The 15,000-nt window shown below is 38.6% G+C and overlaps 1 protein-coding gene across 3 annotated transcripts in view; it reads right to left on the reverse strand.

The window, feature by feature from the left end:
- LOC138019575 (proline-rich transmembrane protein 4-like) overlaps window positions 1–8,923 on the reverse strand; it is a 13,759-nt gene extending 4,836 nt beyond the window's left edge. Inside the window, exon 1 of one of the 3 annotated variants that reach the window (XM_068866425.1) lies at window positions 8,712–8,923. The gene's annotated coding sequence lies outside the window, so the exon portion shown is untranslated. Of the gene's footprint in view, window positions 1–4,536; window positions 4,566–6,747; window positions 6,794–8,711 lie in introns of those variants that run through there. The other 2 variants (XM_068866426.1, XM_068866428.1) reach the window with 2 other exon arrangements.
- Between the last annotated feature and the right edge of the window lie 6,077 nt (window positions 8,924–15,000).

The raw sequence follows: 15,000 nt of genomic DNA on the forward strand, positions 1-15,000 counted from the left end.
ACCTATAGTTTTAATATCATTAACTGGAAAATGAGTGAAATTAAGAGGCTAGCCTCAAAAATGCAAAGAGAAGCGGGGGATGGGTGAAGTATAGAAAGCCAAAGAAGGAGAACCACAGCATGCATAGCGCGGTGTATCTGGGACAAGGGAAACGAGAACTGGTTGTGATTAGAAACAAACATCACTCCGCACCACGGATATCTGATAGGATGGAACAAAAGGTGGAGATCCGAAAAAAAGAGAATGTAACAAGAGGGATTGGATAGTGTCGGATTTGCAACGAACAAGAACAAAACTGTCCAGTCTTTGTTTGCGGCATTTGAGCTGCTCGCTGGGGCGGAGTACCTACGTTGACACGTCAACGCTTTGACGGCCCTGGCAAAAACTGCGTGGTTGAAACGAACTGCTCTCTGCCAGTATAGCATGGCAGTCGGATGTATAGAAGAGTGGTCACGTCCAGAGAGAGAACGAATGAAAAGTGTGTTGCGACTTAAGTCTTACATGAAGAAGAAAAGTTTCCACTAAAAAACGACGACCGAAGAGGATCACAGACAAAAGAAGAACTGTCTAGTAGATATGGCCCACCCACAAAACCACTAGTATATCAAGAAGACCAAGTACCAAGAACTTGCACTCGGCATCAGTAAGAAGAAAGCGGTCACACGACCGAAATGTTGCAGGTCATAATTGTCTCGCAGAAGTTGTTGCGGGGGCCATTAGGGGACCAAAGAAACTATCGGAGGACACCGGGTGTAGTTTCGTGTATTTTTAAGAGTGTTAATTGCGTTGCGTGAGTTTTGCGTTTTGTGGAAGAGTTTATGTAAATCAGGTGTAATATATAAGTTTGCTTATAACAATCAAGTTGTGGAGTCGTTTTCTCTCAGAGAGTGAGGACCAGTTCTACAACAAGTAGTACAGGTTAGTGGTGGCAAAGCTTAGGACAGTGTAGCTTGAAGGCTATAGCTACAATTGTAGTCCTTACTCAATTCGCTATCTATAAGTACTCGGCTAGTTACTGGGTTGCCAAACCCAGTCGGAATCTTCGTTTCATTTCTCCGTATTTTTATTTTTTTCCGTGTCGGGAAAGGTCTTCTTGTTGTGCGTAGAGTCTTCTGCGCGTATTTTGATGGGTGTCAGGGGGTAGGAGAAATGCGTAGATTTCTTTGGTGGACACAATAGTCAATTAACCTGCAATGGCATCGAAGTCATTGAAACACTAATGTTGTTTTGGTGGATCTTTAAACAAAATATGCCTTTATGGAGCTCAAGAACGGAAGATCATTTGGATAAACAAGATAAGCGGTTGAAAATAAATATCTGGAATCTTAAAAGCGGCGAGCAATGGACTTCGACAACAATCTTTCGCCCGTCGAGCCGTAATCAAAGTGAGGTGTATTTGTAATAAATTACCTAGTGTGGTGTTATGTACAACACTGAAATTCTCTGGTAACGTATGGGTTCAACAAAGACAGAGAAGGAATCGAAAATCTTAAGTGGATCTGTGATTTCTGTTGTCTGGTTATTTGTATTTATTTGCACTCAATTTTGAACAGTCTTAAGGTAAAAAAATAATTGGAAATGTGGCAGTCAAGAATTATTTGAAAGAAAGTTTGTCGTCTATTTTGTGCTTCATTTTTCGAGGGAAAGGTTCTTCGGGAAAGGGTCATGGCGCTAATGGCAGGACAAAGTTAATATTCATACCTCATTAAGCATACATTAGCATAAGAGTGACGCGATGAAGCGCGGAATTTGAAAGCGGACAATCTACATTTTAAAAGAGATGGCGCCAAAAATGGGCGAGCACCTAACTTCATTTTTGTTTCAAATGGCTCTAGGTTGAAAAAGTCCACACTTGATCCTGAAATTTCTTTTGTTGCGGATAGTAATTTGACACGATAGTGTTTCTTCACGCACGCAATGAAATAGGAAGGGTTTTTTGACTCTAATAGCAAATATGTTGTTTGTTTCAATACATTTTCGCTGGAAAAGGCAGCCTTTATGAGTAATATTCGAGCTCAACAAATTTGCAAACGTGCGTTGAGCTGTGATACGCGAGGTGACAGAAATTTTTTCTCTCTGACAAATGATTAATACGCAGCCAAGTTTTCAACCTCAGAAAAAGATATGTTTTGTCATTATAGCAGAAAATGAATTTTATTTGGGAAGGCAACAATATTTCGTTAACTTCCTGGTTAATCCAATTTATATCGCTTTACTCTAACCCAAAAACATTTAGATAGTAAAAAATTTTACATTTGTTTACCATTTCTTTTGCTTTTGTGCTTGTCAGCATTTTGATTTGCAAGTCTGTTTTTGTATTTCATAGACATTTAGATTTTCAATTACATAGACCTTATTCATAAATGGCGGTCAATTTATAATTCTTTTGTCCAAGTGCAAATTAGCTTACCAAGCCCCGATACCATACAGTGAATTAAAAGAATTCTTGTTCTAAAATGAGGCTTGGTAGGCTAATTTGCAATTGGACAAAAGAATTATAAATGTGACCGCCATTTATGAATAAGGTCTCTGGCCGCTCAACCGCATGATTGTGTAACTAGCTCACCCTGAAGCCAAAATAGATACGTTTCTCAAGAATCCACAAAGAAGGCTTCCTGACCCGACAGATGAAATTTAAATATTCAGTTAAATATTACAACCAAATTGAAAACCAAAGACGGAAGTTTTTTGGCTAAAAAGTACGTTGTTTTCCTCTGGAAACGACGAACGATTAACATTCTTTTCCGTAGTTCATTCAGTTGAGACTAGGTGATTCCGTGCACTTTAATGATTGCCTAGCACGTGGTCAATTTCTTCCTTTTGACAGAACATCATGATCTTTCCATTGATTCATAAAAGTCAGAGACTGCAGAAATTTTTGTGTCTTTACCATCGATTGTCATTAATCTTTCGATGAGAATTCGATTCAAAGTTACATATAAAAACTGTTATGTTTTTCTTCATCTGTCTTTTGGCTTGTCGTTTACTGTTAACTCCCGGCTTTTACTGCGCTTTTTGGTGCAAACGTAAAGATAAAAAATGTTTTGACCTGGCATCAGATTAGACTGAAGAGAAGAGAAATTGTAAAGCGGAAACATGTTCAGTCCTTCCTTAGTGTGTCCAATAAACGTTTGCCTAGTGCAACTCTAGACATGCGTGACATGCAGGAAAACGTCCGTCGGAGTAATTTGCAGTTAGTTTTTTTGCAGAACATATATATATATTTTTAAAACGAGTGAGTTATACTCAACAGCGTGTTTTGTTATGTTTAAACTGAATTTATTACCAAAGCTTAAAAAACTAAAAGACCTCAAAATGGTACAGGACATTACAAAATAATTAAACGTGTGAGCCAAAGGACCTCTGCTGGCACGACGTCTGGGTGACCCCTCAAATGGTCTAAATGACCCCCCACTTGAAAAAATTAACAGGAACGCTGCAGTTCAATACCACCCAATTCAGGGCCTCCTGTTTTTGTGTAATACTTACTACAGGCAACCCAGTGTACGCTTCATGGAGCGTCTAGTTTAACATAACCCGAGTTTTCCAATACAGAAAAATATAAACATTGAACATTGTGTCAGCAAAGTCAAGTTAAAAACAGAAAAATCATTGAAAAGTTATATTTCGAACACACTTCGGATTCCGACTTCATATCTGTTGCCATGAGAAAACGATGCGTCATTTCTAACTTCACAATTCCATGATGATCTGCTGTCTGCTCGTTAGCAAAAAGTATGCTATGGAAAAAAAAAAACCGAAAGCCCTGTTTTACAATTCTTGTTTATTAATGCTGTCTTTGAAGCGTTGAATATAAAGTACCAATTCACATTTTGCAAGGCCCGGAGCAGCGATTGAAGTTCCTGTAAATGTTGCAAATCGAGCCCGTACTGAGGCCGTGAATAGGGAGTTTAAGAAACTACGACGGATACGGCAACGACAACGCCAAAAAGCAGTGATATTATTGGTTAAAAGAACCAAAATGATCGTGCTGCACGTGCGGCACGCATTTTTGAACAATTCCCTCCCTTACTCGTCAAAACTACTACGTGAAATGACCAATTTTAAGGTTTTGACGACAACGTGGACAAACTACAATGAATATTTCAGTCTCAATCTTTACTTCAAATCCGTCCTTACTAATCCAGTTATAGGACACTTTGCTCATATTGAAGAATATAAACAAGATGGAATAACTATGAAGTACTTAGAATAGCTCAAACTTATATTTTGAAGTGTCGTTTTCGTCGCCGTAGCCGTCGTGGTTTCTTAAACTCCCTAACGGTAATAGAATGAAGTGGTAAATGCTCGTTTCAGGCAAAGTCCTCACCAGAAAGGGCATGACAGCAGTGAGTGATTCCGTCGTGAATAGTGAGAGTGTTCGAAAATAATGGTTGCTGTCAAGTAAAAATACATCTGCGGTATTTAATGGTTATTTGAAACTGTTGACAATAAAACGGGAAAGAGCGAGGCCTATTCATAAATGCACCTGAGATATGAAAGGGTAGAATGGAAACAAGCAAAGCAGGCGCTCACCTTTCTGAAAGACCCTCTGACAAACGATGATTTGATACTCATAAGTCCTTTGTAGAGAAGCTTATTTTATGTTTACAATATATATTTACTTTATTGCGAAATGCAAAGTGTGGGTGGATTAAATCTTCATAATAATGTACAAATGTCATTCAAATCATGCCTGATTAATTTTCTGCCGTCGCCGGAACAATTGAACGGCATTCATTTGGTTCAGAAAGGTTCATTCTCAATTAAAGCTCAAAAGATATTTTGAGAAGTTGCAATAATTGCAAAACTTCTTAAGACGTAAGGTTCGTTTATTGGTTGAGGTGAACGTTTGGACGGATTCCACTAAAACATCTAAGCCTTGAAGCTGCGGCCATCGAGCAAGAAACTAATTGTATCATAGTTTAGCCCGCTGATGCCCGCTGCTTAGATAATGCCGCACTAGCGCATGAATTGATTACGGTGTAGAGTATATCAGCTTAAAAACAAAATCACAATTTGTTCTCGGCTGATAAAATCAAGTGAAAATTTTTCGCAATGAAACAAAAAAACAAATTACGTTTAAAATCAGCATCTTTAAGACCTTATCAAAATAGAGAACTGTTGAGAAGTGTTTTAGCAAAGAGATTTCAAGGATTGAAAAGATTTTTTTCTAAAATTCTTCAAATTCGTGTCAGTAGATATGATGGCGACACTTCTACATTCTCAAAGCATACGTTTAATGTGACAACACCAAAAAATGCGTCGGCAGATTTGAAACAGTGGCACTAATGAGTAATAATTTAAAATAAAGCAATTTTCATTGCTAATGTACGGAGTAGGTGGTACACTGTCACGTAGTAAACACCGCTTTGGAGTTCCTAACGGTTGCCAAAGCTGCAATATCATCTCGGTGGGATGAAGCAAATAATCTTGAAATTAAGCACTAAATATTTATCAAGTTGTTGTCCGTGGCTGTAATATTAAATGACTTTTTGGCCTGGTGTCATTAATTTGTGCATGGCATTGGCTCGTTTCTTGTTCATTTTAATTGACAAACTAGGCGACTGCTATTTTATTATATTATTATTCGTATTTATTTTTGTTTAATTCTTTAAGCTTCCTAGGTTTTGTATGGTATTCGCGGCGAACAAATTTTCTGTAAAGCGCTTGACACCTGCGACGCTGTAGTCAAAAAAGCTCTTCACCAATTGCAAAGAATATCGATCGCATGACTCCCACATGTAACAAAGTAATCGCAGGACTGTCATTGAGTCAGTCCTAATATGTTGGTAGGTTACTTTTTTTCCCGTAATAAGATCAAAAAAGGTTCAGCCCGCTGGGTATATAACACTTTCGAGAAGTGATATACATCCATATCATGCCACATCGTCAGTGCAAAGACAAAAAAAATACGAATAGGAAAGAATACGTTTCGCAGTTATTACTAGCCACTTTTATTTTTTATTCGAATAAAATCAATATTTTTCGATAGGTTTCCCTCTTCAAATTTAGAGAAAGCAATTTTGACATAAACTTGTAAAAACCATAATTCATAAAAAAGAACTTTATGCAGTCGCTCATTAACAGTTATGCAGTCGCTCATTAACAGTAAAAGACCTTTTTTAAAAAAAAAATCGGCAATGAAAGAAATATTTCTAGGCACCAAAACCTAATTACGTAACAACAATTAATAATTGCTCTTTCGCCTTTGTGTTTTCCGTATCCTCCTCTTTCATGCCGGCTTCAAGTATATATCAGTCTCAGTGGCCAAAAGGCTGTCGTAGGATGCATAATTATGACAATTTCAACGGTTCTTCCCTAAGAACGCGCGTCTTGACGCCAAGCAACCTGAAAAAGCTTAAAATTGCTTGCAGCTGTCTCACACCTCCATGATCATGTTCCAAATGGGTACAGAAGGCTGCAGTCGCTTAATTCCCTACGTTCTTCTCGATCAAAAGCCCTAGGAGCTGGCATTCAAAGAAAATTTTACTAAGTAACTTAAAAGAACAGCGATGAAAACGCATGCCTTATTCCTAAAAGACAGTGGGAAGAGTAAATGCGTCATTTTAATGCTCTACTGTTTTCTTCTGAACCCAATGAGAGAAATTTACAAAAAAACAATTTGTTTTCAACCGCGTTCCCAGGGTCTCTCTTGTTACCGTTTACAAGAGAGACCCTGGGAACGAAGATGAATTTTTTTTCGCGTTTACCGCAACTTAGAAAGTCAAAATCATTTAAACTTACCACCGATTTCCAGATTCCGGACAATTCTGGCGTAACTGTGTCGGGTTTCTTTTTATCCTCATACAGTTATGAAATTAGACCATAATTAGTTCCGGTCACGTCCCGTTATTGCGAAGTAAACTAAGTTAACACAAGCCAACTGGTGTTAGCATTGTCATGTTGGGATTGGCACTTTTGACTTTTGGGGAAATTTAGAATTAATTTGAATATATTCTAAAAGCTTGTTTCGTAAAACATCAAAATATGGCAGTTCTATGCAAAGTTGCGAGTTCTTCAGTAAGAATGCCCTTGACCAAGCTAAATTTTTGCACGTATCAATGACAGTTAACTAATGAAAACGAATGAGAAATATGATATATAGAGTTTCATTGAGGCTTCCTACACAACGACACGAAGGCTCGCAAACACGATTAAAGTAGTTACGATGACTCTTGCCTGTAAAGTCGCTTTGAAAAGACTAGAGTCCGTTGCCTCACCTCTTTAAGAGGGCGTACGATTGGGAAATCCGGATGTCGATCTTAAAATCTGGATCTTCGGATTTCCAAACGAACACAAAATCTAGACCCGGATTTCCCAATCGAACGCACCCTTTTTAAAATAGACCATTGATTTTCTATTTTGGTTTTTTAATGTGTTTTTAATAAAAAACTTTTGAGCGGGTTTTCGACGTATCAATCAGAGACCAACTGACGAAAACGATTACTATGAAGACCAATGGGTAACATTTTAAACGTATAGTTTCAGTATAACAATGAAGGGTTCCTTGAAGTTGCTCAAGGTCAGAAAATTAATCGGTTTTGTCTTTTGCTCTTGCCTCCTTGACAATGAACGACGATCAGTTTTACATACAAGGGTGGCAAAAGAGAAAAAATAATAATTCTAACACGGTTTTGTTAACCATAAGCTAAACTTTGTTTAAAGAAAACTCCCATGTGATTTCATTAGGAAACGTCTTAACGATGATTCAGGCTACTTCAGATCTACTCGAGCAATAACCCAAAAAAGCAAATTCAGTCTCCCACATGTAACAAAGTTACATTAAAAGGAGTAAAACTACAGGTTTTTGATTTCAATTTGTTACGTGTGGAAATTGATACAGCACCAACTTGCAATTGGTGTAAGGAAAACTAATTACATGACATCTGTTTATGCCTTGACCAATTCCTCGAATTTTTTTTTTTACATCGGATAAGAAAAAAAAAGGTTCAACACCAGGCTAACTAGCGACAAATGATGTGGCATAAAATAGGGTTGTGTGTTCATTTTCCCATGCCGATAGTAGAGTTATTTGGAAACAATATTAGGACATAACGCATTTCACCATGATTTCTGAGTTTATTGATGCAGCCGGTGAAATTAAAACCAACTTCCACAAATATTGGCGCTCCACCTGCCAAATTTTCCCTTTGAGAATGACCGTGACGGGACTGTGCGCATCCTAAAGCCCATAAAAAGTAGATTTTCAGCAAAACTCTTTTCATGGACGATTGATGATCTTGAGTTTATGCAGTATATAAGTTCAGTGGCAGTTATTGCCATATATGTGCGTACACAGTCCACATGTTTTGTCCTTGGAAAGCAGGGAGAACATTTACCTTAGCGTTATTATGTTTTTTTCAAGCTGAGTTGTGCCAAGGTCTCTTTGAAATTTAAGAAATCAATGAACTCCAAGCGCGCAATTAAAAGAGAAAATTGATCGCATTATAGATACGTTATTTTTTTGCAAATATCTCTTCCATTTACGAGCATTCATAACATTCGAGTGGCAAAGAGAACTTTGACCTCAGTATCGGTTTCAAGTTCGTAGAAAGTCGCTTCAGTTCAAAATGACATTGACATTTTTTATATTTAGAACAGAACAAACAGACCAATATCTTCACAATGAATAGAATCACCAACTACATGCAGCAACTAGCGCATGATTCATATAACGAAACAAGTGGTCATGTTCTTATTTGGATTACCTATTATGTTGCCTTCTTTCCTTTCCTCAAGTTGTCATTGCCATTTTTCTGCATTCTCTACAAAAAGGAGCCAGTTGCGCATTACTTTCATTTCATTTCGTGACTTACATCGCAGCACTACACTTGCTCATGGCAACTTCTCGATAACCTCAAATTTACCGATAAACCGTCAAAGCGTCAGACACCGTACGCGTCTCGATCTCAATGGTCAAAACTAAAAGAAACTTTTCGCCTTAGGGGACTTGCGTGGCTTTTTCCACTTGCACCTGCTACAAGAGGAGGGGCAATTCCACACAAAGAGAGTAAGCCATAGACAACTTCCTTTCTATAAACAAATAAAACAAAATTTGCACTGTAGGTACAGAAAACCGTGGACGCAGTCGACAAATTAGATTTCCGTTTTTAAAAAGGCTCGTTGTGAGGGACCGCTTACGCTTGTTTTTAATAACTTTATCCTTGCCTTAATTAAAATGTAGATCACCCGACAAAGCAAATTTTTTTCGAGTAGTTACCCTTGTCTATTAAACCGTGATCGTAGAGCACACTTCTCTATTTAAAATCCTGATCGGGGAATGATCGGCCAAGTTTTTGTATAAATGTTGCCCTTGCTAAGTGGTTCCGAAGGCTGCAGACCAGAGTACGCAATTATACATGCCACGGAGAATTCAACTAAGCGAGAACATGCCTGAGGAACCCACCATGGAGTAATCCTCAAATGTTGTTAAAAAACACCGAACTAGTACTGCGTATACAGCTGCAGAGCACAACAAACAAACCCTTAGGCTCTTGTAACAAAAGGAACTTTAGCGACCTCGTTGTTTTTCATCGCCTTTAGTGAGTCTTTACGGTGACATCTCCGAGTCGACCATCTTAAGCTGAATTTGAAGTATTTTCGCACGAGAAATGAATTTGAAACCACTGTAAACGCACGTCGAAGAAAGAACAAATCCCCAAATAATGACAAACGAACGGCATGCGATCAGCATAGCCGATGAGTATGATTTGATATATATTTCTATAGCAAAGTGGATTGTGATGATAACGTTGACGAATCGCTCCCAACTATATTATTTTAACACAATTTTTTTCCGGATGAATAAGGATCTACAAACAAGGACAATGCCCTCGCTGCTCCCAAAATCAATAACGAAGTGTTTTAAGCGATAAAGAATGGCCTTCGACCAATTCTTTGGGCTTTTTTTTCTGTCTTGAATGAAGGCAAAAGAGGAGCACAATACTAAGAAGATGAAGAGACCCCGAATCCAGCCTAATAGAGCCAGTATGATGCTGGCTCGGCATCCCAGGTCCAAGATACCCATTGTTTCAACGACGGCGTTGTAAAACGTGACCCGGTGCAAGCAAATAAAAGAAGAAAATAAGCCCTGAATACTCGTTATGAAAGCACAGAAACAATAAAAAGACTTTCCTAAATCCCGGCAAAAAACTAGCTGAAATGGCCACCTTTGTGATTTAAGTACGTTCACGCTAATTGTTTGTGCGCATCTTTTACTGCGCAGGTAACGCGACTGTGATATGTCACGCATCACTGCAAGCATTAGTTAAAATCTTTAATATGGCGACAAAAAAGCCGGAGGAAAATTTCCAGGTTGGCTAAAGAATGGTACATTTATTTCCAATTCATCATGAAACGTTAAAGAGAAGGACCGGGAGGCTAATCGAGTAGTGGTTGCAGGTTTTGAAAACTCGAGGAAGGTTAGTTTTAGTCAGCGACGTTGCGTAAATTTAATAGGGTTGGTTTTTTTAAACGTTTTTATTACGTTACGAACTTCTTAGTTCAAAATGAATGCATGTTTTTGGACTGAGTTCTTTTCTTTCACTTTCATGAAAATAGAGCAGAATTATCTTCTCTTTCTAATCCAATTGAATAGTGCAGACCTATGAGGAAACTTACAAAAATCACACTCCAAAAACACTAACCAAATAAAGATAACGCTCGCTTGAAACTTCGTTGCTATGCTCGAGAAAGTTTTCAGAAAAATCTTTCATCGATCGATCCTGTCTTAGGTTCCAGTCCTTCCCCGACAGGTCATGCAAAATCGTGACAAACTAAATTTTCCAAGAGCTTCCCAACATCACATCGATTTTATTTGTTTCGATCATCGGTGACTCCTCTTTTTTAAGACATGAATCACTTTCTCTTCTTACAATCTATAATATATGATGAAATGAGAAAAATTACAATGTAGGAAGTTATCGTTTTAATTTTTTTTCCTTCATTGTGTCCTGAATTCCGGCACGGGTAGCGCTTGCGAAAACGCTCGTTGAGGATTCACTTTACTGTTTACGACATCCCCAGCGGCATTCAATTATCTTAAAAACCCACTCCTATATTTCTATGCACATAAACCTTCACTCTAACAAATTATTTTTTATGATTTTCGACGGATGAGTAGATGAGGCTACATCTCGTTATGATGACCTATCTATGGTCATCTATCGAAATTACGAAATTAGGGCATTTCCCTTGCCTTTTTCTCCGAGACAAAGTCCCCCCCCCCCCCCCCATTGTTTTTCGTCTTTGGAATAAGTAATTTATGACCTAACTTCAGGCAAGAAATGAAACAAAGTTCAATGTGGGAAGATTTTCAAGCGAACGACCTTAAGATCCTTCCAGCACTAAGTCGCACACATTGAAACTGAATGCAAAGATAACTGCTACGTGGAATCAAAAAAATAAAATTTTATCTTTTGTTTATTGCTTTGGTTTATTTGTTTGCTTGTTTTCCTTTTGCCTGAGTGGCTATTTATTAAGGATGCGATATCTTTCAATGGAAAAGAGACAGAGACAGGTAATAATGAATATTGATGCGATTATGCAAAGTATGTAAGGCTTTATTTTCAAACATTATTACTCAGAAAAAAAATTCAGCAGTCCCACAGCGAAAGTAATTAACTTTGAAGGCTTTGATAAAACAAAGTTGTAATAGACTTTTTGACACTTTAAGACAGATGGCATGAAAAAAATGACCTTTGTGTATTGTGTATTTATTGCGTTAAGTCTCTCCTGATGAATAAAAAAAAGGGGGACAAACGGAATTATTTCGTCCAGATAAGATTGAAACTGAAGATTCTTTACGTTGCTTGTCTTAACAGTCTTTTAGTTATAAATTAAAGTGGCCATATTAATTGAGGATCTAAAGGCGCAAAAAACCAAAATTAAAAGGGAAGGAACAATAATTGTTGCAAAATGGGACCAAAGATTGCCGATGATGCTTCAAAGAAAGTAAAATTAGCTTCTCGGGAGAGTAATTTCGGCAACTTTCTAAATCATTGTTATTTGTTTAACCCTAACCCTGAGCCTAACCCCATATGCACCATGTGAGCGTTAACCCTTCTAATGGAAATGGGCCCACATAAGGACAGAGAAAAACTCTGACCAGGGTGTTTGCCGCCTACTGCGTTTTGCAGCGAACAGTATTTTTCACCAAATTCAAAATCGCCGCGAGGTAGTTGTCTCTTTAGTAACACAAATGATTCTCAAACCACTGTGTATGATATTCACGTTGGCAGTGACAACCCAGAGGATAAAAATGACGCAGCTCCCTCCCCAATTGAATTTTGAGCTTAACCCTTCGGATCGCTGAGAAGAATGCCGTTATTGTTTCGACGCAGGTTATTTCTGATTGGTGGCATAACACAAATCAAATCAATGATGAAGCTGGGTGCTTTTCCCTGGATAGCTCAGTAAAAGAACTTTAAAAAGAATGCGTGTATATGTTGCGATTTTTTTTTTTTCGCTTTGATTTTTCTTTAACCAGTTAATTTTTTTAACCAGTTTAAATTTTTTAACCGTTTTTTTTTTAATCAATTATCTCAAAAAAGTATTTTTTTTAAGGGGGCGGGGGAGGGGTGTGTAGTTAAAAAAAAAACGGGGGCTTGGTTTTTTTAGGGGTTCTAAAACAGAACAAGGCATCTTTTCCTCCCTTATACTCACCTATACCCTTCCCAGGTGCTGGATGAAAACATTCTTACTGTCGATGCGCTAGGGAAACGGTTTAACACCTTTTTGTATGACCTAACGTCACACTTCACGCCACTGCAGACGCTCGTCGACATCGCCGTGGAGGTCCCGTGAGGATTTCTAGTTGATTCAAGAACAGCATTCAAGGCATTGCGCGAGTTAAAAACAAGAAAATCCAATGAGTGGTCCTGATTGTATCCCTAGTAGAGTGCTGGAACTGTTTGCCTTCGAGTTATTGCTGATTTTTACAATACATCGATTGAGCAAAGCGTGGTCCCTAGTCAATTCGAATCATCTCTGGTTTTTCCCATTCCCAAGACTACGCCTCCTAAAGCAGTCGAAGAAGACCTGCGGCTGATAACTCTTACCTCTCAGTTGACTAAAATCATGGAGGGTTTCCGCTCAACTTGCTATATAAGCAGGTGGTGGACCAACATAACAAACAGTTTGCCGTCTGCGGCAAATCTACGAAACACGCTCTAGTTTATTTAGTTCATTGTATTATAGAATATTTAGATAAGGGTGCTTGCTATGTCCGTCTTTTTCTAGCTGACTTTAGCAAAGGGTTTGATATTGTGGATCACACGGTACTTATGTCAGAGCTTAGGTCTCTTGGGGTTCATGATGCTATTATTGGGTGGATCGCCGATTTCCTCTCGCGCAGTTCACAACGGGTAAAAATTGGTGACGCTATCTCCCCGCTCCCCCCTGTTTTTCCTAATGGTGGCATCCCCCAGGGGACCAAACTTGCACCAATATTGTTTGCTGTGTTAGTTAACAAATTGGTAGCAAGTTGGTATACACGGGTGAAATATGTAGAAATATGTGGCGTGTCCTGGCAGGACTTGGTTCAAGTATACTGTAGCCTGGTTAGATCAGTTATTGAATATGCAGCACCGGTCTTTGCAGACTTTCCGGCTTATCTGAGCAAAACCCTAGAATCGATACAAAAGAGGGCATTTAACATCATTTTCCTTGGGCTGCCATACGATGTAGCCCTTAGCCGTTCAGGCTTGCTGCCACTCAGTCAAAGGCGGGAAAAATCATGCCAAAAGTTAATGCAGAAAAAAAGGGATAAAGGTTTTCTTTCAAACATAATACCCCTTCCCCGCGAAACCCACCACGGGTATTCTCTTAACTCCGGCTCTGTTGTTAATAGCGGTGTTAAAGTAGTTACCAGACAGATCGGCCCTTGCTTTGGTTGATAGAGAAACCAAACCCTCACAATTTCTCTTGTTCAATTTAAGGGCCAAGTTTTCCTCAATTTCTAGTTACGGGAAATAGAGCATGCCAAATTTCACATTAGGAAGGCTGGAAACTACCTGTTCTAAATCCTGTACCTTGACTAACGTTGCCCTTTGTATCTGTGAACACAGTGTTTTTATTTGTTTTTCTTTTACCCTGGTGTGAGTGTTATTGTCATTTGTAGAGAGTCTAGTATTTACCTTAAATGGTGATACAATGCACTGGCTCGATGACTGATTTCTCACTTTCAATCACCAGTTCAAGCTCTGTAATTTAGACTTACTGTGTCATTCTCGTAAAGATATTTTTAAACCAGCGAAAGTTTTTGTTCTAGCGAAAGTCTGTCTTCCGAGACGTCCGCATGCAGTCTTTCCTCGCGCTCAGGTTCTTAGTGCAAAGAGAAAATGGCAGCCCAGGTAGAAGGCTGATGAGTATTTATTTTCTTTCAAACATCAGACCGAGGTTGACGTTGCATGCGAACGTCTCGGAAGAGAGACTTCCGCTAGAACAAAGACTTCCGCTCGTCTAAAAATGACTTTCGTGGACATGACATATCCCAAGGGCCGGACCGGGAGCCTCCCTCTCTGTTCCCTCATTTTCTCTTCGTTATACATAATTGCACGAGCCGTTAGGCGAGTGAAATTTGAGACAATTTTGAAATATTGCGAGTGGTATTAATGTCAAATACCACATACAAATCATGCTATTATTTGTTTATACTATAACCTGAGAAATTCATGTAGCGCAAAGAACTTTTGCAACTTTTCGTCGAGTTGTTTCGCTTTCTAGGCGGGCAAATTGGCTTCAATGTTTTTGTTTTCGGCCAAGTTGGTCCAGACATTGAACCAGGTCGCTGTACTTTTCTTATTATTTTGGTTTTCTGAATTTTCTGTTAGTTCTTGACTCTCCTGATTTTTAAAATCTGCACGGAAATCTTTCCGCCATTTTTTCGTAACTCGCGCGACGAGATTATTCGTGATTTTGGTCACCATAGTAACTGTAATTTTCACATGAAGGTATTTCAAATTAAGCTGAAATGCCTCTGCTCTCAGCCAAATTTTT

The sequence above is a fragment of the Montipora capricornis genome, chromosome 10 (genome assembly GCF_036669925.1).
Source record: "Montipora capricornis isolate CH-2021 chromosome 10, ASM3666992v2, whole genome shotgun sequence".
In the NCBI taxonomy this organism is placed as follows: Eukaryota; Metazoa; Cnidaria; class Anthozoa; order Scleractinia; family Acroporidae; genus Montipora; species Montipora capricornis.